At 45.3% G+C, this 18,940-nt stretch overlaps 19 non-coding genes across 19 annotated transcripts; 9 read left to right on the top strand and 10 right to left on the bottom strand.

The window, feature by feature from the left end:
• Positions 1–605: 605 nt before the first annotated feature.
• Positions 606–678, top strand: TRNAR-ACG (transfer RNA arginine (anticodon ACG)). The gene has a single exon. It is a non-coding gene; the product is annotated as a tRNA-Arg (tRNA).
• Positions 679–1,688: 1,010 nt separating this feature from the next.
• LOC147704532 (U6 spliceosomal RNA) lies at positions 1,689–1,795 on the bottom strand. The gene has a single exon (XR_015299016.1). It is a non-coding gene; the product is annotated as a U6 spliceosomal RNA (small nuclear RNA).
• Positions 1,796–2,509: 714 nt separating this feature from the next.
• On the top strand, positions 2,510–2,582 carry TRNAR-ACG (transfer RNA arginine (anticodon ACG)). Its single transcript has one exon. It is a non-coding gene; the product is annotated as a tRNA-Arg (tRNA).
• Positions 2,583–3,592: 1,010 nt separating this feature from the next.
• On the bottom strand, positions 3,593–3,699 carry LOC147704530 (U6 spliceosomal RNA). Its single transcript, XR_015299015.1, has one exon. It is a non-coding gene; the product is annotated as a U6 spliceosomal RNA (small nuclear RNA).
• Positions 3,700–4,413: 714 nt separating this feature from the next.
• TRNAR-ACG (transfer RNA arginine (anticodon ACG)) lies at positions 4,414–4,486 on the top strand. The gene has a single exon. It is a non-coding gene; the product is annotated as a tRNA-Arg (tRNA).
• Positions 4,487–5,496: 1,010 nt separating this feature from the next.
• LOC147704528 (U6 spliceosomal RNA) lies at positions 5,497–5,603 on the bottom strand. The gene has a single exon (XR_015299014.1). It is a non-coding gene; the product is annotated as a U6 spliceosomal RNA (small nuclear RNA).
• Positions 5,604–6,317: 714 nt separating this feature from the next.
• Positions 6,318–6,390, top strand: TRNAR-ACG (transfer RNA arginine (anticodon ACG)). The gene has a single exon. It is a non-coding gene; the product is annotated as a tRNA-Arg (tRNA).
• A 1,010-nt stretch (positions 6,391–7,400) lies between these two features.
• On the bottom strand, positions 7,401–7,507 carry LOC147704526 (U6 spliceosomal RNA). Its single transcript, XR_015299013.1, has one exon. It is a non-coding gene; the product is annotated as a U6 spliceosomal RNA (small nuclear RNA).
• Positions 7,508–9,304: 1,797 nt separating this feature from the next.
• LOC147704525 (U6 spliceosomal RNA) lies at positions 9,305–9,411 on the bottom strand. Its single transcript, XR_015299012.1, has one exon. It is a non-coding gene; the product is annotated as a U6 spliceosomal RNA (small nuclear RNA).
• Positions 9,412–10,125: 714 nt separating this feature from the next.
• On the top strand, positions 10,126–10,198 carry TRNAH-AUG (transfer RNA histidin (anticodon AUG)). The gene has a single exon. It is a non-coding gene; the product is annotated as a tRNA-His (tRNA).
• Positions 10,199–11,208: 1,010 nt separating this feature from the next.
• On the bottom strand, positions 11,209–11,315 carry LOC147704523 (U6 spliceosomal RNA). Its single transcript, XR_015299011.1, has one exon. It is a non-coding gene; the product is annotated as a U6 spliceosomal RNA (small nuclear RNA).
• Positions 11,316–12,029: 714 nt separating this feature from the next.
• On the top strand, positions 12,030–12,102 carry TRNAR-ACG (transfer RNA arginine (anticodon ACG)). The gene has a single exon. It is a non-coding gene; the product is annotated as a tRNA-Arg (tRNA).
• Positions 12,103–13,112: 1,010 nt separating this feature from the next.
• On the bottom strand, positions 13,113–13,219 carry LOC147704521 (U6 spliceosomal RNA). The gene has a single exon (XR_015299010.1). It is a non-coding gene; the product is annotated as a U6 spliceosomal RNA (small nuclear RNA).
• A 714-nt stretch (positions 13,220–13,933) lies between these two features.
• TRNAR-ACG (transfer RNA arginine (anticodon ACG)) lies at positions 13,934–14,006 on the top strand. Its single transcript has one exon. It is a non-coding gene; the product is annotated as a tRNA-Arg (tRNA).
• A 1,010-nt stretch (positions 14,007–15,016) lies between these two features.
• LOC147704519 (U6 spliceosomal RNA) lies at positions 15,017–15,123 on the bottom strand. Its single transcript, XR_015299009.1, has one exon. It is a non-coding gene; the product is annotated as a U6 spliceosomal RNA (small nuclear RNA).
• A 714-nt stretch (positions 15,124–15,837) lies between these two features.
• On the top strand, positions 15,838–15,910 carry TRNAR-ACG (transfer RNA arginine (anticodon ACG)). The gene has a single exon. It is a non-coding gene; the product is annotated as a tRNA-Arg (tRNA).
• Positions 15,911–16,920: 1,010 nt separating this feature from the next.
• On the bottom strand, positions 16,921–17,027 carry LOC147704517 (U6 spliceosomal RNA). The gene has a single exon (XR_015299008.1). It is a non-coding gene; the product is annotated as a U6 spliceosomal RNA (small nuclear RNA).
• Positions 17,028–17,741: 714 nt separating this feature from the next.
• On the top strand, positions 17,742–17,814 carry TRNAR-ACG (transfer RNA arginine (anticodon ACG)). The gene has a single exon. It is a non-coding gene; the product is annotated as a tRNA-Arg (tRNA).
• Positions 17,815–18,824: 1,010 nt separating this feature from the next.
• Positions 18,825–18,931, bottom strand: LOC147704515 (U6 spliceosomal RNA). Its single transcript, XR_015299007.1, has one exon. It is a non-coding gene; the product is annotated as a U6 spliceosomal RNA (small nuclear RNA).
• Positions 18,932–18,940: the final 9 nt, after the last annotated feature.

The following is an 18,940-nucleotide window of genomic DNA, read 5'->3' as shown; positions in this document are numbered from 1 at the left end:
CCAATGGTCAAAAATGTATGAAGAGTAGCAATCCATTATTCTTCACTGCATTTGTGGTCCAAGACTAAACACACCGTAAGTATGTAGATTATACCAGGTTTGCAAAGGCTCCTGGGTCGGGCTACAGACAAGGAGCATTGTGACGTCACGCTGCCTGTGGAACAGTGATATTAAAGGTGAAACAGCTGCACAGTAGGTTAGGTGAAGGGCTCTGAGAGTGGAAAGGCAGCATGCTTGGGTCCCTGGACAAGGTGAGCTTATGATAATGTGTCTGAATGTTCACCTGTGTTGTAATATTAAACCCCTTATTGTTGTAAACGCCTACTTACTAAGGAGTTCTCAAGCTCAGCCCCACACAGACCTGGAACTGATTATGTTAATGCAAACTATTTAAGAAACTGAGCCTGATCTAAAAGATTTCCTTGGATCTAGGACCATTTCGCCTAGCTTTTAGGTGCTTCCTTCTCCTAAAGTCCTTTGTAAAACTTGGGAAAACCTCACAGAACAGACTTCCAGGAGGTCAGATGGGTTTCCTTGTGCCTTCACACACACATACACACACTTTCTAGCCCACTTAAGGACAAAAGGATGCGTAAGTCTACATAGGGCCAGTGGCGCAATGGATAACGCGTCTGACTACGGATCAGAAGATTGTAGGTTCGACTCCTATCTGGCTCGGAAGGGTTGTAGGTCCCTGTTTGATTATATTCCTGTGGAATTTTTATTTACCTCAGACTTGTTGTAGGTTCAATATTCTCCAGCAGGACTCATCCAGCAGTTGTTCCACGGTAGAGCGCAAGTAATAGGACCACAGCTAGTTAAACGTTTCCCATTTGCTGCTGGACTCTATGTGATGGCCGTCACGTGGTGTGCTGCTTTTGTATTTCAACATGGGTCCCTGATACTCTTAATTGCGAAAAAGCTTGTTGACAAAAGTGTGTGTGCGCGAGGGTCTGTGGACGTAGGCAGGTGTGTGCACTTGAATGCTTACCCATTTACATGTGTGAGAGGAACAAACCAACTCCCTGTGGGCTGCAGGCTTACAACTGGTAGCCCCAGTAGCCAGGCAGAACCACAGGTAAGGAGAGAGAGAAAGTTGGTCCATTATTAGAGAAGGACCATAAGCATCTTGCACTGCTACCTTCTTCCCCTCTCAGCCACGATCGGCCAAGACCTCTCTATTAGGGTAGAGGGTGAACATTTCTTGGACCTCAGAAACTGAGGGATGTAGACCCAATATGTCCTCCAAGCGCCTAGACACCTGGTGCCCAATCTGGCATGGTGTTTTTCAGCTTACCCGACCAATCCGGTTGCAAGGTGGACTTTAACAATACTGCTAAAAAGGCACTCCCAGACATCCCTGAGGCCTTCATTTGCATAGGCCCTGCCCTTCTCTTTGTCCTGCTTCCCACAAATCAACACAACACTGCAGCAGTATAGATTTGGGGGTGGTGAAGAATAATGACAGTGAGGCTAAAAAAGAGAAAGAAAAGTCCCAGAAGTCCTGCAGGCTTCCTTGCTAAATGCAGCTGAACATAGAGCGCACCTTCTTTACTGCAAAGCAAATACATTAAAAATGTTGAGGAGAGACTAATTGAAAAATACATATTACGGGGACAGCACTGGGACCTGCTTTATTTTTTCAATTAGTCTTGAAAACAAAAAAGATTTCTCTCCTGAAAGCTGTTAAAAATATGGAACGCTTCACGAATTTGCGTGTCATCCTTGCGCAGGGGCCATGCTAATCTTCTCTGTATCGTTCCAATTTTAGTATATGTGCTGCCGAAGCGAGCACACTTTATTGATGAACTGACAATGTTTATAAACTCTCTAAATCTACAGTCTCTAGACATAGGGTGGCCTGGCAGAGATGCTCAGATGGCCAGTACGCATTCAAATCTGAGCCAATGGTCAAAAATGTATGAAGAGTAGCAATCCATTATTCTTCACTGCATTTGTGGTCCAAGACTAAACACACCGTAAGTATGTAGATTATACCAGGTTTGCAAAGGCTCCTGGGTCGGGCTACAGACAAGGAGCATTGTGACGTCACGCTGCCTGTGGAACAGTGATATTAAAGGTGAAACAGCTGCACAGTAGGTTAGGTGAAGGGCTCTGAGAGTGGAAAGGCAGCATGCTTGGGTCCCTGGACAAGGTGAGCTTATGATAATGTGTCTGAATGTTCACCTGTGTTGTAATATTAAACCCCTTATTGTTGTAAACGCCTACTTACTAAGGAGTTCTCAAGCTCAGCCCCACACAGACCTGGAACTGATTATGTTAATGCAAACTATTTAAGAAACTGAGCCTGATCTAAAAGATTTCCTTGGATCTAGGACCATTTCGCCTAGCTTTTAGGTGCTTCCTTCTCCTAAAGTCCTTTGTAAAACTTGGGAAAACCTCACAGAACAGACTTCCAGGAGGTCAGATGGGTTTCCTTGTGCCTTCACACACACATACACACACTTTCTAGCCCACTTAAGGACAAAAGGATGCGTAAGTCTACATAGGGCCAGTGGCGCAATGGATAACGCGTCTGACTACGGATCAGAAGATTGTAGGTTCGACTCCTATCTGGCTCGGAAGGGTTGTAGGTCCCTGTTTGATTATATTCCTGTGGAATTTTTATTTACCTCAGACTTGTTGTAGGTTCAATATTCTCCAGCAGGACTCATCCAGCAGTTGTTCCACGGTAGAGCGCAAGTAATAGGACCACAGCTAGTTAAACGTTTCCCATTTGCTGCTGGACTCTATGTGATGGCCGTCACGTGGTGTGCTGCTTTTGTATTTCAACATGGGTCCCTGATACTCTTAATTGCGAAAAAGCTTGTTGACAAAAGTGTGTGTGCGCGAGGGTCTGTGGACGTAGGCAGGTGTGTGCACTTGAATGCTTACCCATTTACATGTGTGAGAGGAACAAACCAACTCCCTGTGGGCTGCAGGCTTACAACTGGTAGCCCCAGTAGCCAGGCAGAACCACAGGTAAGGAGAGAGAGAAAGTTGGTCCATTATTAGAGAAGGACCATAAGCATCTTGCACTGCTACCTTCTTCCCCTCTCAGCCACGATCGGCCAAGACCTCTCTATTAGGGTAGAGGGTGAACATTTCTTGGACCTCAGAAACTGAGGGATGTAGACCCAATATGTCCTCCAAGCGCCTAGACACCTGGTGCCCAATCTGGCATGGTGTTTTTCAGCTTACCCGACCAATCCGGTTGCAAGGTGGACTTTAACAATACTGCTAAAAAGGCACTCCCAGACATCCCTGAGGCCTTCATTTGCATAGGCCCTGCCCTTCTCTTTGTCCTGCTTCCCACAAAGCAACACAACACTGCCGCAGTATAGATTTGGGGGTGGTGAAGAATAATGACAGTGAGGCTAAAAAAGAGAAAGAAAAGTCCCAGAAGTCCTGCAGGCTTCCTTGCTAAATGCAGCTGAACATAGAGCGCACCTTCTTTACTGCAAAGCAAATACATTAAAAATGTTGAGGAGAGACTAATTGAAAAATACATATTACGGGGACAGCACTGGGACCTGCTTTATTTTTTCAATTAGTCTTGAAAACAAAAAAGATTTCTCTCCTGAAAGCTGTTAAAAATATGGAACGCTTCACGAATTTGCGTGTCATCCTTGCGCAGGGGCCATGCTAATCTTCTCTGTATCGTTCCAATTTTAGTATATGTGCTGCCGAAGCGAGCACACTTTATTGATGAACTGACAATGTTTATAAACTCTCTAAATCTACAGTCTCTAGACATAGGGTGGCCTGGCAGAGATGCTCAGATGGCCAGTACGCATTCAAATCTGAGCCAATGGTCAAAAATGTATGAAGAGTAGCAATCCATTATTCTTCACTGCATTTGTGGTCCAAGACTAAACACACCGTAAGTATGTAGATTATACCAGGTTTGCAAAGGCTCCTGGTTCGGGCTACAGACAAGGAGCATTGTGACGTCACGCTGCCTGTGGAACAGTGATATTAAAGGTGAAACAGCTGCACAGTAGGTTAGGTGAAGGGCTCTGAGAGTGGAAAGGCAGCATGCTTGGGTCCCTGGACAAGGTGAGCGTATGATAATGTGTCTGAATGTTCACCTGTGTTGTAATATTAAACCCCTTATTGTTGTAAACGCCTACTTACTAAGGAGTTCTCAAGCTCAGCCCCACACAGACCTGGAACTGATTATGTTAATGCAAACTATTTAAGAAACTGAGCCTGATCTAAAAGATTTCCTTGGATCTAGGACCATTTCGCCTAGCTTTTAGGTGCTTCCTTCTCCTAAAGTCCTTTGTAAAACTTGGGAAAACCTCACAGAACAGACTTCCAGGAGGTCAGATGGGTTTCCTTGTGCCTTCACACACACATACACACACTTTCTAGCCCACTTAAGGACAAAAGGATGCGTAAGTCTACATAGGGCCAGTGGCGCAATGGATAACGCGTCTGACTACGGATCAGAAGATTGTAGGTTCGACTCCTATCTGGCTCGGAAGGGTTGTAGGTCCCTGTTTGATTATATTCCTGTGGAATTTTTATTTACCTCAGACTTGTTGTAGGTTCAATATTCTCCAGCAGGACTCATCCAGCAGTTGTTCCACGGTAGAGCGCAAGTAATAGGACCACAGCTAGTTAAACGTTTCCCATTTGCTGCTGGACTCTATGTGATGGCCGTCACGTGGTGTGCTGCTTTTGTATTTCAACATGGGTCCCTGATACTCTTAATTGCGAAAAAGCTTGTTGACAAAAGTGTGTGTGCGCGAGGGTCTGTGGACGTAGGCAGGTGTGTGCACTTGAATGCTTACCCATTTACATGTGTGAGAGGAACAAACCAACTCCCTGTGGGCTGCAGGCTTACAACTGGTAGCCCCAGTAGCCAGGCAGAACCACAGGTAAGGAGAGAGAGAAAGTTGGTCCATTATTAGAGAAGGACCATAAGCATCTTGCACTGCTACCTTCTTCCCCTCTCAGCCACGATCGGCCAAGACCTCTCTATTAGGGTAGAGGGTGAACATTTCTTGGACCTCAGAAACTGAGGGATGTAGACCCAATATGTCCTCCAAGCGCCTAGACACCTGGTGCCCAATCTGGCATGGTGTTTTTCAGCTTACCCGACCAATCCGGTTGCAAGGTGGACTTTAACAATACTGCTAAAAAGGCACTCCCAGACATCCCTGAGGCCTTCATTTGCATAGGCCCTGCCCTTCTCTTTGTCCTGCTTCCCACAAAGCAACACAACACTGCCGCAGTATAGATTTGGGGGTGGTGAAGAATAATGACAGTGAGGCTAAAAAAGAGAAAGAAAAGTCCCAGAAGTCCTGCAGGCTTCCTTGCTAAATGCAGCTGAACATAGAGCGCACCTTCTTTACTGCAAAGCAAATACATTAAAAATGTTGAGGAGAGACTAATTGAAAAATACATATTACGGGGACAGCACTGGGACCTGCTTTATTTTTTCAATTAGTCTTGAAAACAAAAAAGATTTCTCTCCTGAAAGCTGTTAAAAATATGGAACGCTTCACGAATTTGCGTGTCATCCTTGCGCAGGGGCCATGCTAATCTTCTCTGTATCGTTCCAATTTTAGTATATGTGCTGCCGAAGCGAGCACACTTTATTGATGAACTGACAATGTTTATAAACTCTCTAAATCTACAGTCTCTAGACATAGGGTGGCCTGGCAGAGATGCTCAGATGGCCAGTACGCATTCAAATCTGAGCCAATGGTCAAAAATGTATGAAGAGTAGCAATCCATTATTCTTCACTGCATTTGTGGTCCAAGACTAAACACACCGTAAGTATGTAGATTATACCAGGTTTGCAAAGGCTCCTGGTTCGGGCTACAGACAAGGAGCATTGTGACGTCACGCTGCCTGTGGAACAGTGATATTAAAGGTGAAACAGCTGCACAGTAGGTTAGGTGAAGGGCTCTGAGAGTGGAAAGGCAGCATGCTTGGGTCCCTGGACAAGGTGAGCGTATGATAATGTGTCTGAATGTTCACCTGTGTTGTAATATTAAACCCCTTATTGTTGTAAACGCCTACTTACTAAGGAGTTCTCAAGCTCAGCCCCACACAGACCTGGAACTGATTATGTTAATGCAAACTATTTAAGAAACTGAGCCTGATCTAAAAGATTTCCTTGGATCTAGGACCATTTCGCCTAGCTTTTAGGTGCTTCCTTCTCCTAAAGTCCTTTGTAAAACTTGGGAAAACCTCACAGAACAGACTTCCAGGAGGTCAGATGGGTTTCCTTGTGCCTTCACACACACATACACACACTTTCTAGCCCACTTAAGGACAAAAGGATGCGTAAGTCTACATAGGGCCAGTGGCGCAATGGATAACGCGTCTGACTACGGATCAGAAGATTGTAGGTTCGACTCCTATCTGGCTCGGAAGGGTTGTAGGTCCCTGTTTGATTATATTCCTGTGGAATTTTTATTTACCTCAGACTTGTTGTAGGTTCAATATTCTCCAGCAGGACTCATCCAGCAGTTGTTCCACGGTAGAGCGCAAGTAATAGGACCACAGCTAGTTAAACGTTTCCCATTTGCTGCTGGACTCTATGTGATGGCCGTCACGTGGTGTGCTGCTTTTGTATTTCAACATGGGTCCCTGATACTCTTAATTGCGAAAAAGCTTGTTGACAAAAGTGTGTGTGCGCGAGGGTCTGTGGACGTAGGCAGGTGTGTGCACTTGAATGCTTACCCATTTACATGTGTGAGAGGAACAAACCAACTCCCTGTGGGCTGCAGGCTTACAACTGGTAGCCCCAGTAGCCAGGCAGAACCACAGGTAAGGAGAGAGAGAAAGTTGGTCCATTATTAGAGAAGGACCATAAGCATCTTGCACTGCTACCTTCTTCCCCTCTCAGCCACGATCGGCCAAGACCTCTCTATTAGGGTAGAGGGTGAACATTTCTTGGACCTCAGAAACTGAGGGATGTAGACCCAATATGTCCTCCAAGCGCCTAGACACCTGGTGCCCAATCTGGCATGGTGTTTTTCAGCTTACCCGACCAATCCGGTTGCAAGGTGGACTTTAACAATACTGCTAAAAAGGCACTCCCAGACATCCCTGAGGCCTTCATTTGCATAGGCCCTGCCCTTCTCTTTGTCCTGCTTCCCACAAAGCAACACAACACTGCCGCAGTATAGATTTGGGGGTGGTGAAGAATAATGACAGTGAGGCTAAAAAAGAGAAAGAAAAGTCCCAGAAGTCCTGCAGGCTTCCTTGCTAAATGCAGCTGAACATAGAGCGCACCTTCTTTACTGCAAAGCAAATACATTAAAAATGTTGAGGAGAGACTAATTGAAAAATACATATTACGGGGACAGCACTGGGACCTGCTTTATTTTTTCAATTAGTCTTGAAAACAAAAAAGATTTCTCTCCTGAAAGCTGTTAAAAATATGGAACGCTTCACGAATTTGCGTGTCATCCTTGCGCAGGGGCCATGCTAATCTTCTCTGTATCGTTCCAATTTTAGTATATGTGCTGCCGAAGCGAGCACACTTTATTGATGAACTGACAATGTTTATAAACTCTCTAAATCTACAGTCTCTAGACATAGGGTGGCCTGGCAGAGATGCTCAGATGGCCAGTACGCATTCAAATCTGAGCCAATGGTCAAAAATGTATGAAGAGTAGCAATCCATTATTCTTCACTGCATTTGTGGTCCAAGACTAAACACACCGTAAGTATGTAGATTATACCAGGTTTGCAAAGGCTCCTGGTTCGGGCTACAGACAAGGAGCATTGTGACGTCACGCTGCCTGTGGAACAGTGATATTAAAGGTGAAACAGCTGCACAGTAGGTTAGGTGAAGGGCTCTGAGAGTGGAAAGGCAGCATGCTTGGGTCCCTGGACAAGGTGAGCGTATGATAATGTGTCTGAATGTTCACCTGTGTTGTAATATTAAACCCCTTATTGTTGTAAACGCCTACTTACTAAGGAGTTCTCAAGCTCAGCCCCACACAGACCTGGAACTGATTATGTTAATGCAAACTATTTAAGAAACTGAGCCTGATCTAAAAGATTTCCTTGGATCTAGGACCATTTCGCCTAGCTTTTAGGTGCTTCCTTCTCCTAAAGTCCTTTGTAAAACTTGGGAAAACCTCACAGAACAGACTTCCAGGAGGTCAGATGGGTTTCCTTGTGCCTTCACACACACATACACACACTTTCTAGCCCACTTAAGGACAAAAGGATGCGTAAGTCTACATAGGGCCAGTGGCGCAATGGATAACGCATCTGACTACGGATCAGAAGATTGTAGGTTCGACTCCTATCTGGCTCGGAAGGGTTGTAGGTCCCTGTTTGATTATATTCCTGTGGAATTTTTATTTACCTCAGACTTGTTGTAGGTTCAATATTCTCCAGCAGGACTCATCCAGCAGTTGTTCCACGGTAGAGCGCAAGTAATAGGACCACAGCTAGTTAAACGTTTCCCATTTGCTGCTGGACTCTATGTGATGGCCGTCACGTGGTGTGCTGCTTTTGTATTTCAACATGGGTCCCTGATACTCTTAATTGCGAAAAAGCTTGTTGACAAAAGTGTGTGTGCGCGAGGGTCTGTGGACGTAGGCAGGTGTGTGCACTTGAATGCTTACCCATTTACATGTGTGAGAGGAACAAACCAACTCCCTGTGGGCTGCAGGCTTACAACTGGTAGCCCCAGTAGCCAGGCAGAACCACAGGTAAGGAGAGAGAGAAAGTTGGTCCATTATTAGAGAAGAACCATAAGCATCTTGCACTGCTACCTTCTTCCCCTCTCAGCCACGATCGGCCAAGACCTCTCTATTAGGGTAGAGGGTGAATATTTCTTGGACCTCAGAAACTGAGGGATGTAGACCCAATATGTCCTCCAAGCGCCTAGACACCTGGTGCCCAATCTGGCATGGTGTTTTTCAGCTTACCCGACCAATCCGGTTGCAAGGTGGACTTTAACAATACTGCTAAAAAGGCACTCCCAGACATCCCTGAGGCCTTCATTTGCATAGGCCCTGCCCTTCTCTTTGTCCTGCTTCCCACAAAGCAACACAACACTGCCGCAGTATAGATTTGGGGGTGGTGAAGAATAATGACAGTGAGGCTAAAAAAGAGAAAGAAAAGTCCCAGAAGTCCTGCAGGCTTCCTTGCTAAATGCAGCTGAACATAGAGCGCACCTTCTTTACTGCAAAGCAAATACATTAAAAATGTTGAGGAGAGACTAATTGAAAAATACATATTACGGGGACAGCACTGGGACCTGCTTTATTTTTTCAATTAGTCTTGAAAACAAAAAAGATTTCTCTCCTGAAAGCTGTTAAAAATATGGAACGCTTCACGAATTTGCGTGTCATCCTTGCGCAGGGGCCATGCTAATCTTCTCTGTATCGTTCCAATTTTAGTATATGTGCTGCCGAAGCGAGCACACTTTATTGATGAACTGACAATGTTTATAAACTCTCTAAATCTACAGTCTCTAGACATAGGGTGGCCTGGCAGAGATGCTCAGATGGCCAGTACGCATTCAAATCTGAGCCAATGGTCAAAAATGTATGAAGAGTAGCAATCCATTATTCTTCACTGCATTTGTGGTCCAAGACTAAACACACCGTAAGTATGTAGATTATACCAGGTTTGCAAAGGCTCCTGGTTCGGGCTACAGACAAGGAGCATTGTGACGTCACGCTGCCTGTGGAACAGTGATATTAAAGGTGAAACAGCTGCACAGTAGGTTAGGTGAAGGGCTCTGAGAGTGGAAAGGCAGCATGCTTGGGTCCCTGGACAAGGTGAGCGTATGATAATGTGTCTGAATGTTCACCTGTGTTGTAATATTAAACCCCTTATTGTTGTAAACGCCTACTTACTAAGGAGTTCTCAAGCTCAGCCCCACACAGACCTGGAACTGATTATGTTAATGCAAACTATTTAAGAAACTGAGCCTGATCTAAAAGATTTCCTTGGATCTAGGACCATTTCGCCTAGCTTTTAGGTGCTTCCTTCTCCTAAAGTCCTTTGTAAAACTTGGGAAAACCTCACAGAACAGACTTCCAGGAGGTCAGATGGGTTTCCTTGTGCCTTCACACACACATACACACACTTTCTAGCCCACTTAAGGACAAAAGGATGCGTAAGTCTACATAGGGCCAGTGGCGCAATGGATAACGCGTCTGACTATGGATCAGAAGATTGTAGGTTCGACTCCTATCTGGCTCGGAAGGGTTGTAGGTCCCTGTTTGATTATATTCCTGTGGAATTTTTATTTACCTCAGACTTGTTGTAGGTTCAATATTCTCCAGCAGGACTCATCCAGCAGTTGTTCCACGGTAGAGCGCAAGTAATAGGACCACAGCTAGTTAAACGTTTCCCATTTGCTGCTGGACTCTATGTGATGGCCGTCACGTGGTGTGCTGCTTTTGTATTTCAACATGGGTCCCTGATACTCTTAATTGCGAAAAAGCTTGTTGACAAAAGTGTGTGTGCGCGAGGGTCTGTGGACGTAGGCAGGTGTGTGCACTTGAATGCTTACCCATTTACATGTGTGAGAGGAACAAACCAACTCCCTGTGGGCTGCAGGCTTACAACTGGTAGCCCCAGTAGCCAGGCAGAACCACAGGTAAGGAGAGAGAGAAAGTTGGTCCATTATTAGAGAAGGACCATAAGCATCTTGCACTGCTACCTTCTTCCCCTCTCAGCCACGATCGGCCAAGACCTCTCTATTAGGGTAGAGGGTGAACATTTCTTGGACCTCAGAAACTGAGGGATGTAGACCCAATATGTCCTCCAAGCGCCTAGACACCTGGTGCCCAATCTGGCATGGTGTTTTTCAGCTTACCCGACCAATCCGGTTGCAAGGTGGACTTTAACAATACTGCTAAAAAGGCACTCCCAGACATCCCTGAGGCCTTCATTTGCATAGGCCCTGCCCTTCTCTTTGTCCTGCTTCCCACAAAGCAACACAACACTGCCGCAGTATAGATTTGGGGGTGGTGAAGAATAATGACAGTGAGGCTAAAAAAGAGAAAGAAAAGTCCCAGAAGTCCTGCAGGCTTCCTTGCTAAATGCAGCTGAACATAGAGCGCACCTTCTTTACTGCAAAGCAAATACATTAAAAATGTTGAGGAGAGACTAATTGAAAAATACATATTACGGGGACAGCACTGGGACCTGCTTTATTTTTTCAATTAGTCTTGAAAACAAAAAAGATTTCTCTCCTGAAAGCTGTTAAAAATATGGAACGCTTCACGAATTTGCGTGTCATCCTTGCGCAGGGGCCATGCTAATCTTCTCTGTATCGTTCCAATTTTAGTATATGTGCTGCCGAAGCGAGCACACTTTATTGATGAACTGACAATGTTTATAAACTCTCTAAATCTACAGTCTCTAGACATAGGGTGGCCTGGCAGAGATGCTCAGATGGCCAGTACGCATTCAAATCTGAGCCAATGGTCAAAAATGTATGAAGAGTAGCAATCCATTATTCTTCACTGCATTTGTGGTCCAAGACTAAACACACCGTAAGTATGTAGATTATACCAGGTTTGCAAAGGCTCCTGGTTCGGGCTACAGACAAGGAGCATTGTGACGTCACGCTGCCTGTGGAACAGTGATATTAAAGGTGAAACAGCTGCACAGTAGGTTAGGTGAAGGGCTCTGAGAGTGGAAAGGCAGCATGCTTGGGTCCCTGGACAAGGTGAGCGTATGATAATGTGTCTGAATGTTCACCTGTGTTGTAATATTAAACCCCTTATTGTTGTAAACGCCTACTTACTAAGGAGTTCTCAAGCTCAGCCCCACACAGACCTGGAACTGATTATGTTAATGCAAACTATTTAAGAAACTGAGCCTGATCTAAAAGATTTCCTTGGATCTAGGACCATTTCGCCTAGCTTTTAGGTGCTTCCTTCTCCTAAAGTCCTTTGTAAAACTTGGGAAAACCTCACAGAACAGACTTCCAGGAGGTCAGATGGGTTTCCTTGTGCCTTCACACACACATACACACACTTTCTAGCCCACTTAAGGACAAAAGGATGCGTAAGTCTACATAGGGCCAGTGGCGCAATGGATAACGCGTCTGACTACGGATCAGAAGATTGTAGGTTCGACTCCTATCTGGCTCGGAAGGGTTGTAGGTCCCTGTTTGATTATATTCCTGTGGAATTTTTATTTACCTCAGACTTGTTGTAGGTTCAATATTCTCCAGCAGGACTCATCCAGCAGTTGTTCCACGGTAGAGCGCAAGTAATAGGACCACAGCTAGTTAAACGTTTCCCATTTGCTGCTGGACTCTATGTGATGGCCGTCACGTGGTGTGCTGCTTTTGTATTTCAACATGGGTCCCTGATACTCTTAATTGCGAAAAAGCTTGTTGACAAAAGTGTGTGTGCGCGAGGGTCTGTGGACGTAGGCAGGTGTGTGCACTTGAATGCTTACCCATTTACATGTGTGAGAGGAACAAACCAACTCCCTGTGGGCTGCAGGCTTACAACTGGTAGCCCCAGTAGCCAGGCAGAACCACAGGTAAGGAGAGAGAGAAAGTTGGTCCATTATTAGAGAAGGACCATAAGCATCTTGCACTGCTACCTTCTTCCCCTCTCAGCCACGATCGGCCAAGACCTCTCTATTAGGGTAGAGGGTGAACATTTCTTGGACCTCAGAAACTGAGGGATGTAGACCCAATATGTCCTCCAAGCGCCTAGACACCTGGTGCCCAATCTGGCATGGTGTTTTTCAGCTTACCCGACCAATCCGGTTGCAAGGTGGACTTTAACAATACTGCTAAAAAGGCACTCCCAGACATACCTGAGGCCTTCATTTGCATAGGCCCTGCCCTTCTCTTTGTCCTGCTTCCCACAAAGCAACACAACACTGCCGCAGTATAGATTTGGGGGTGGTGAAGAATAATGACAGTGAGGCTAAAAAAGAGAAAGAAAAGTCCCAGAAGTCCTGCAGGCTTCCTTGCTAAATGCAGCTGAACATAGAGCGCACCTTCTTTACTGCAAAGCAAATACATTAAAAATGTTGAGGAGAGACTAATTGAAAAATACATATTACGGGGACAGCACTGGGACCTGCTTTATTTTTTCAATTAGTCTTGAAAACAAAAAAGATTTCTCTCCTGAAAGCTGTTAAAAATATGGAACGCTTCACGAATTTGCGTGTCATCCTTGCGCAGGGGCCATGCTAATCTTCTCTGTATCGTTCCAATTTTAGTATATGTGCTGCCGAAGCGAGCACACTTTATTGATGAACTGACAATGTTTATAAACTCTCTAAATCTACAGTCTCTAGACATAGGGTGGCCTGGCAGAGATGCTCAGATGGCCAGTACGCATTCAAATCTGAGCCAATGGTCGAAAATGTATGAAGAGTAGCAATCCATTATTCTTCACTGCATTTGTGGTCCAAGACTAAACACACCGTAAGTATGTAGATTATACCAGGTTTGCAAAGGCTCCTGGTTCGGGCTACAGACAAGCAGCATTGTGACGTCACGCTGCCTGTGGAACAGTGATATTAAAGGTGAAACAGCTGCACAGTAGGTTAGGTGAAGGGCTCTGAGAGTGGAAAGGCAGCATGCTTGGGTCCCTGGACAAGGTGAGCGTATGATAATGTGTCTGAATGTTCACCTGTGTTGTAATATTAAACCCCTTATTGTTGTAAACGCCTACTTACTAAGGAGTTCTCAAGCTCAGCCCCACACAGACCTGGAACTGATTATGTTAATGCAAACTATTTAAGAAACTGAGCCTGATCTAAAAGATTTCCTTGGATCTAGGACCATTTCGCCTAGCTTTTAGGTGCTTCCTTCTCCTAAAGTCCTTTGTAAAACTTGGGAAAACCTCACAGAACAGACTTCCAGGAGGTCAGATGGGTTTCCTTGTGCCTTCACACACACATACACACACTTTCTAGCCCACTTAAGGACAAAAGGATGCGTAAGTCTACATAGGGCCAGTGGCGCAATGGATAACGCGTCTGACTACGGATCAGAAGATTGTAGGTTCGACTCCTATCTGGCTCGGAAGGGTTGTAGGTCCCTGTTTGATTATATTCCTGTGGAATTTTTATTTACCTCAGACTTGTTGTAGGTTCAATATTCTCCAGCAGGACTCATCCAGCAGTTGTTCCACGGTAGAGCGCAAGTAATAGGACCACAGCTAGTTAAACGTTTCCCATTTGCTGCTGGACTCTATGTGATGGCCGTCACGTGGTGTGCTGCTTTTGTATTTCAACATGGGTCCCTGATACTCTTAATTGCGAAAAAGCTTGTTGACAAAAGTGTGTGTGCGCGAGGGTCTGTGGACGTAGGCAGGTGTGTGCACTTGAATGCTTACCCATTTACATGTGTGAGAGGAACAAACCAACTCCCTGTGGGCTGCAGGCTTACAACTGGTAGCCCCAGTAGCCAGGCAGAACCACAGGTAAGGAGAGAGAGAAAGTTGGTCCATTATTAGAGAAGGACCATAAGCATCTTGCACTGCTACCTTCTTCCCCTCTCAGCCACGATCGGCCAAGACCTCTCTATTAGGGTAGAGGGTGAACATTTCTTGGACCTCAGAAACTGAGGGATGTAGACCCAATATGTCCTCCAAGCGCCTAGACACCTGGTGCCCAATCTGGCATGGTGTTTTTCAGCTTACCCGACCAATCCGGTTGCAAGGTGGACTTTAACAATACTGCTAAAAAGGCACTCCCAGACATCCCTGAGGCCTTCATTTGCATAGGCCCTGCCCTTCTCTTTGTCCTGCTTCCCACAAAGCAACACAACACTGCCGCAGTATAGATTTGGGGGTGGTGAAGAATAATGACAGTGAGGCTAAAAAAGAGAAAGAAAAGTCCCAGAAGTCCTGCAGGCTTCCTTGCTAAATGCAGCTGAACATAGAGCGCACCTTCTTTACTGCAAAGCAAATACATTAAAAATGTTGAGGAGAGACTAATTGAAAAATACATATTACGGGGACAGCACTGGGACCTGCTTTATTTTTTCAATTAGTCTTGAAAACAAAAAAGATTTCTCTCCTGAAAGCTGTTAAAAATATGGAACGCTTCACGAATTTGCGTGTCATCCTTGCGCAGGGGCCATGCTAATCTTCTCTGTATCGTTCCAATTTTAGTATATGTGCTGCCGAAGCGAGCACACTTTATTGATGAACTGACAATGTTTATAAACTCTCTAAATCTACAGTCTCTAGACATAGGGTGGCCTGGCAGAGATGCTCAGATGGCCAGTACGCATTCAAATCTGAGCCAATGGTCAAAAATGTATGAAGAGTAGCAATCCATTATTCTTCACTGCATTTGTGGTCCAAGACTAAACACACCGTAAGTATGTAGATTATACCAGGTTTGCAAAGGCTCCTGGTTCGGGCTACAGACAAGGAGCATTGTGACGTCACGCTGCCTGTGGAACAGTGATATTAAAGGTGAAACAGCTGCACAGTAGGTTAGGTGAAGGGCTCTGAGAGTGGAAAGGCAGCATGCTTGGGTCCCTGGACAAGGTGAGCGTATGATAATGTGTCTGAATGTTCACCTGTGTTGTAATATTAAACCCCTTATTGTTGTAAACGCCTACTTACTAAGGAGTTCTCAAGCTCAGCCCCACACAGACCTGGAACTGATTATGTTAATGCAAACTATTTAAGAAACTGAGCCTGATCTAAAAGATTTCCTTGGATCTAGGACCATTTCGCCTAGCTTTTAGGTGCTTCCTTCTCCTAAAGTCCTTTGTAAAACTTGGGAAAACCTCACAGAACAGACTTCCAGGAGGTCAGATGGGTTTCCTTGTGCCTTCACACACACATACACACACTTTCTAGCCCACTTAAGGACAAAAGGATGCGTAAGTCTACATAGGGCCAGTGGCGCAATGGATAACGCGTCTGACTACGGATCAGAAGATTGTAGGTTCGACTCCTATCTGGCTCGGAAGGGTTGTAGGTCCCTGTTTGATTATATTCCTGTGGAATTTTTATTTACCTCAGACTTGTTGTAGGTTCAATATTCTCCAGCAGGACTCATCCAGCAGTTGTTCCACGGTAGAGCGCAAGTAATAGGACCACAGCTAGTTAAACGTTTCCCATTTGCTGCTGGACTCTATGTGATGGCCGTCACGTGGTGTGCTGCTTTTGTATTTCAACATGGGTCCCTGATACTCTTAATTGCGAAAAAGCTTGTTGACAAAAGTGTGTGTGCGCGAGGGTCTGTGGACGTAGGCAGGTGTGTGCACTTGAATGCTTACCCATTTACATGTGTGAGAGGAACAAACCAACTCCCTGTGGGCTGCAGGCTTACAACTGGTAGCCCCAGTAGCCAGGCAGAACCACAGGTAAGGAGAGAGAGAAAGTTGGTCCATTATTAGAGAAGGACCATAAGCATCTTGCACTGCTACCTTCTTCCCCTCTCAGCCACGATCGGCCAAGACCTCTCTATTAGGGTAGAGGGTGAACATTTCTTGGACCTCAGAAACTGAGGGATGTAGACCCAATATGTCCTCCAAGCGCCTAGACACCTGGTGCCCAATCTGGCATGGTGTTTTTCAGCTTACCCGACCAATCCGGTTGCAAGGTGGACTTTAACAATACTGCTAAAAAGGCACTCCCAGACATCCCTGAGGCCTTCATTTGCATAGGCCCTGCCCTTCTCTTTGTCCTGCTTCCCACAAAGCAACACAACACTGCCGCAGTATAGATTTGGGGGTGGTGAAGAATAATGACAGTGAGGCTAAAAAAGAGAAAGAAAAGTCCCAGAAGTCCTGCAGGCTTCCTTGCTAAATGCAGCTGAACATAGAGCGCACCTTCTTTACTGCAAAGCAAATACATTAAAAATGTTGAGGAGAGACTAATTGAAAAATACATATTACGGGGACAGCACTGGGACCTGCTTTATTTTTTCAATTAGTCTTGAAAACAAAAAAGATTTCTCTCCTGAAAGCTGTTAAAAATATGGAACGCTTCACGAATTTGCGTGTCATCCTTGCGCAGGGGCCATGCTAATCTTCTCTGTATCGTTCCAATTTTAGTATATGTGCTGCCGAAGCGAGCACACTTTATTGATGAACTGACAATGTTTATAAACTCTCTAAATCTACAGTCTCTAGACATAGGGTGGCCTGGCAGAGATGCTCAGATGGCCAGTACGCATTCAAATCTGAGCCAATGGTCAAAAATGTATGAAGAGTAGCAATCCATTATTCTTCACTGCATTTGTGGTCCAAGACTAAACACACCGTAAGTATGTAGATTATACCAGGTTTGCAAAGGCTCCTGGTTCGGGCTACAGACAAGGAGCATTGTGACGTCACGCTGCCTGTGGAACAGTGATATTAAAGGTGAAACAGCTGCACAGTAGGTTAGGTGAAGGGCTCTGAGAGTGGAAAGGCAGCATGCTTGGGTCCCTGGACAAGGTGAGCGTATGATAATGTGTCTGAATGTTCACCTGTGTTGTAATATTAAACCCCTTATTGTTGTAAACGCCTACTTACTAAGGAGTTCTCAAGCTCAGCCCCACACAGACCTGGAACTGATTATGTTAATGCAAACTATTTAAGAAACTGAGCCTGATCTAAAAGATTTCCTTGGATCTAGGACCATTTCGCCTAGCTTTTAGGTGCTTCCTTCTCCTAAAGTCCTTTGTAAAACTTGGGAAAACCTCACAGAACAGACTTCCAGGAGGTCAGATGGGTTTCCTTGTGCCTTCACACACACATACACACACTTTCTAGCCCACTTAAGGACAAAAGGATGCGTAAGTCTACATAGGGCCAGTGGCGCAATGGATAACGCGTCTGACTACGGATCAGAAGATTGTAGGTTCGACTCCTATCTGGCTCGGAAGGGTTGTAGGTCCCTGTTTGATTATATTCCTGTGGAATTTTTATTTACCTCAGACTTGTTGTAGGTTCAATATTCTCCAGCAGGACTCATCCAGCAGTTGTTCCACGGTAGAGCGCAAGTAATAGGACCACAGCTAGTTAAACGTTTCCCATTTGCTGCTGGACTCTATGTGATGGCCGTCACGTGGTGTGCTGCTTTTGTATTTCAACATGGGTCCCTGATACTCTTAATTGCGAAAAAGCTTGTTGACAAAAGTGTGTGTGCGCGAGGGTCTGTGGACGTAGGCAGGTGTGTGCACTTGAATGCTTACCCATTTACATGTGTGAGAGGAACAAACCAACTCCCTGTGGGCTGCAGGCTTACAACTGGTAGCCCCAGTAGCCAGGCAGAACCACAGGTAAGGAGAGAGAGAAAGTTGGTCCATTATTAGAGAAGGACCATAAGCATCTTGCACTGCTACCTTCTTCCCCTCTCAGCCACGATCGGCCAAGACCTCTCTATTAGGGTAGAGGGTGAACATTTCTTGGACCTCAGAAACTGAGGGATGTAGACCCAATATGTCCTCCAAGCGCCTAGACACCTGGTGCCCAATCTGGCATGGTGTTTTTCAGCTTACCCGACCAATCCGGTTGCAAGGTGGACTTTAACAATACTGCTAAAAAGGCACTCCCAGACATCCTTGAGGCCTTCATTTGCATAGGCCCTGCCCTTCTCTTTGTCCTGCTTCCCACAAAGCAACACAACACTGCCGCAGTATAGATTTGGGGGTGGTGAAGAATAATGACAGTGAGGCTAAAAAAGAGAAAGAAAAGTCCCAGAAGTCCTGCAGGCTTCCTTGCTAAATGCAGCTGAACATAGAGCGCACCTTCTTTACTGCAAAGCAAATACATTAAAAATGTTGAGGAGAGACTAATTGAAAAATACATATTACGGGGACAGCACTGGGACCTGCTTTATTTTTTCAATTAGTCTTGAAAACAAAAAAGATTTCTCTCCTGAAAGCTGTTAAAAATATGGAACGCTTCACGAATTTGCGTGTCATCCTTGCGCAGGGGCCATGCTAATCTTCTCTGTATCGTTCCAATTTTAGTATATGTGCTGCCGAAGCGAGCACACTTTATTG

The sequence above is a fragment of the Lissotriton vulgaris genome, chromosome 7 (assembly GCF_964263255.1).
Source record: "Lissotriton vulgaris chromosome 7, aLisVul1.2, whole genome shotgun sequence".
Lineage (NCBI taxonomy): Eukaryota > Metazoa > Chordata > Amphibia > Caudata > Salamandridae > Lissotriton > Lissotriton vulgaris.
This window is presented reverse-complemented; position numbering and strand designations above follow the sequence as displayed.